The sequence below is a fragment of the Tupaia chinensis genome, unplaced genomic scaffold (assembly GCF_000334495.1).
Source record: "Tupaia chinensis unplaced genomic scaffold, TupChi_1.0 Scaffold000633_1, whole genome shotgun sequence".
In the NCBI taxonomy this organism is placed as follows: Eukaryota; Metazoa; Chordata; class Mammalia; order Scandentia; family Tupaiidae; genus Tupaia; species Tupaia belangeri.
This window is the reverse complement of record NW_006160153.1, coordinates 426,711-430,061: the sequence shown is the minus strand read 5'-3', so window position 1 is coordinate 430,061 and position 3,351 is coordinate 426,711. Positions and strand designations below refer to the sequence as shown.

At 40.6% G+C, this 3,351-nt stretch overlaps 1 protein-coding gene across 1 annotated transcript in view; it reads left to right on the top strand.

Moving 5' to 3' along the window:
• HAO1 (hydroxyacid oxidase 1) overlaps positions 1-3,351 on the top strand; it is a 70,954-nt gene that overhangs the window by 514 nt on the left and 67,089 nt on the right. The gene's annotated exons all lie outside the window — the stretch shown is intronic.

The window sequence follows — 3,351 nt, the reverse complement described above, 5'->3', positions numbered from 1 at the left end:
TTGGGTTGGGGACTCGAACCATGGATGGCCAGCACCTTAACCACCATGGCACCGGCTAACCCCAGTCTTGGGCTTTTAAATTATTAAAAAAATATTTCAGGCTTAAGAATCTTGAAGCCTACCCTATGGTTTCTCACTTAGAAGTATAATGACAATTCATTATAATGATAATTCATTTAACTACATATGAAAATAGTGATAAATTCTGATAATTTCATGTTCTTTTTCTCTGAGTACCACAGTGTTTTTGGTATAGAGAACATCTTTAAATGCAAGACAGACATCTTATCTGGTTTAACCAGACTGATGGCTGCCTTGAATGTTCCCATTCTGTAGGCCTTCTGTGTTATCATTCATTTTGATTACTGTTGTCTAAACTTTCACTTTAGATTTCAATTTGTCTACGCAGCATTTATCTTTCCACTTCGCTGTTCATCTCTCCTCCAAAGTGCTTTGTGTCTCTTCCCAAATTGGTTTTCCCTTGACTTTCATATTTCAAAGCACAAGATGGTGGATATAGTCATGGTTTATATTTTCTGTTTGTAACAACAACAATAAAACTTTAAAGGGGTGTTTTGTTTTTTTCCCTCAGAAATTACAAAAATGGTTTATTTGCTGGAATGGGGGAGAAGAGTTTTCAATCTATTTGCTCTTTTAGTCTCATCTGTCTCACTGTATAGCCTTTAGTCAAGATAGCATGGATACTCAATCGTGGTGATAAGCTAAAGAAAAAAAGGCAGAAAATATCCAGAGGAGAGAATCCGCCTTCCTTCCTGATTTACTCTTTAGTTCAGAACAAAATGACTTCAAATCATTCTCTGTACGTAAGTTAGGGAAAATAAAATCATTCTAACCAAGGTGGTCCCTGGCAGGCAGCACTAAAGCACTGATTCACACGCAAGTCAGTCTAAGGGCCTGGGAATGGGGACAGGGTGAAGATGGGGCCTCTCCGCAACCTCTTCAAGCCTTGACTTAGTCTCAGAATTTCCCTGGAACACAAATAAGCTCAGTAAATGCTAGGGATGGGAGGGGGATAGCCAGAGGTCATGGGGAGGGAAAGCTGGCTAAGAATGGAGAGGCTTAAAATTCAGCACAATCTTTCCAATCATTAACATTTTGGGCCCCTTCGGAATGTCTTGTTCTGGGAAGATGTCCCTTCTCAGGCCCATGTAAACTCCGTTTGCAGGATGACACAGTTTACCTATGAACAGTGTCCTGAAAACCCCAGATAGGTCCTTATGATCACAGAAATTTTGGATGCTTGGCAGACTTACAAGAGCAGGTGTCTCAGCAGGTGTCTCTGGTGGTCACAACGACACAATTCCATGGAGAAGGAGCTTTTTCCTTCCTCCACCTCAGGTAGCTCATGCTAGCTAATTAACTCAGGCTTATTTGGAACATCCATGGGTTAGATTTTGTACTGCATGCCGAGGACAGAGCAGTAGTCAAAGTTCTCATCCACAGCTTACGTTCCAATAGAACTCCATAAAACTGGTGGGTTGAATTGGTACAAAGTAGAGCGAGTGGCAGTCTTAGAAGGGAAGCACAGGGCTGCAGTAAATTCTATGAACCACTTCCACAACGAGAAGGGAAGCACAGGGCTGCAGTAAATTCTATTCACCACTTCCACAACTCTAGGAATTCTAGAAACTTTGTGAGATATTGAAGGTTTAATGACTTCTACATCATGGCTGGAAAAATATCCCATAGCTTCTGAGTATTACTTGAATGAATAGTTCAATCTCTCTCTCTCTCTCTTGCCATAGGTGTGCATGCTCTTTAGAAAGAGACAGAGAAGGAAAGTCAGAAATCAAACCCCAAGAGGAATGGCCATGCTGTAATCCCTTTTCTTTCATTCTCCTCTCAGGATTTTTGGGTATTCATACACATGTGCCAAGTGTAATTTTTTTTATTACACACATGATTTTTATTGAACACCTTACATAGATGTGGGCATGACCTATGGGTGGGGCAAGGCAGCAATAACAGCCTCAGTGAAGTCGTGGCATGTGGCATAGCCACCCATGTCATGAGTTCGGACCTGTGGGGGAGAATTGTCATCATCCCTGTGGCCTGGGCCCCTTCCCTAACAATTCCTCACCACCACCCAACACACAGGTGGTGCAGAACTCACTGTAATTTTTAAACCACCAGTTCTGGGACTTGAACTGTGGTTGGCTATGTGGGAATCCAGCACTTTAACTACCATGCCACCTGCTGGCCCTGAGTTATTTTATCTTATGTATGTGCTCAGTAACTTAGGGACAAGACGCAGATAATGAGAATGAATTTGCATTTCCACTTTTCCCTATGAACCTTGATCATTCTTTTTTATTTAACTATAAAGAATAAAAAGTATTAATAAACTTTTTCTGGGGGACCAGCAGGTGGCGTAATAGTTATGTCATGGACTCCCACATGGCTGACCGCTGTTTGAGTCCCAGACCCTGCGGCTTCAAACTCACACTGGGCACATTTGTGTGCATGCCCAAAATCCCCAGAGGAGAATGGAGGAGAAGAGATTGCAGTGTGGCCATCACCGGTGGGATGATTTCTCTCTGTCTCTCTGTCTCTCCTGCAAGTACACATGCCCTATAGCAAAAATTTCTCTTAAAATAAATAAATAAACTCTTTCTGGAGAATAACTGATGCTATTTTATTATCAATGCTTGAATTTTCACGGCCACACATGTTAGAATCTGTTATCTAGCCAACATCTTAATTTTTTTTTTTTTTTTTTTTGCTGTGTAACTTGCTGGGTGACCCTTGGTTTCATGCCCTGTACTCTCTACCTTATCACATGGAACTAATAACAGGCTTTCTGCCAGGATTGTGATAGCTTTGGGTTGATGGCATGAAGAAAATGAAAATTCTCATTCTGATTTCAAACAAGACCATACAACAAACCAAACCCAGATAGCAAGTCGTGATAGTAGGTCTGAATATTGCAAAGACATATATGAAATGTATACATCTCTCCCTCTCACAGGTAAAACGAAAGGTCTTTCTCAATGACAGCTTTATTTTTTTCTCTATACTCAGCTCTAACAAACACATTTTGTAATTCTGGGGATCAGGCCCGCTCATGTGACCCAACAGTTGCTTGAAGACATTTCTGGGTAAGACTTGGGGCTCTAGTCTTATAGAGGGAAAAAAAAATTACAAAAGGACAGATGAATGGAGTAAAGAACAAAGTTTTCTATCACAAATATGGCAACTGCAGGACAGATATTAGCATGCTACATTTTTATCTGCTTGGTGTTGAAAAAGAATAGTATTTTGTCTCTCTTAAGTATTAACTCAAAGTAGCTGTCTCAATTGTGTTCTGCAAATATTTTGTGATTTTTTTTT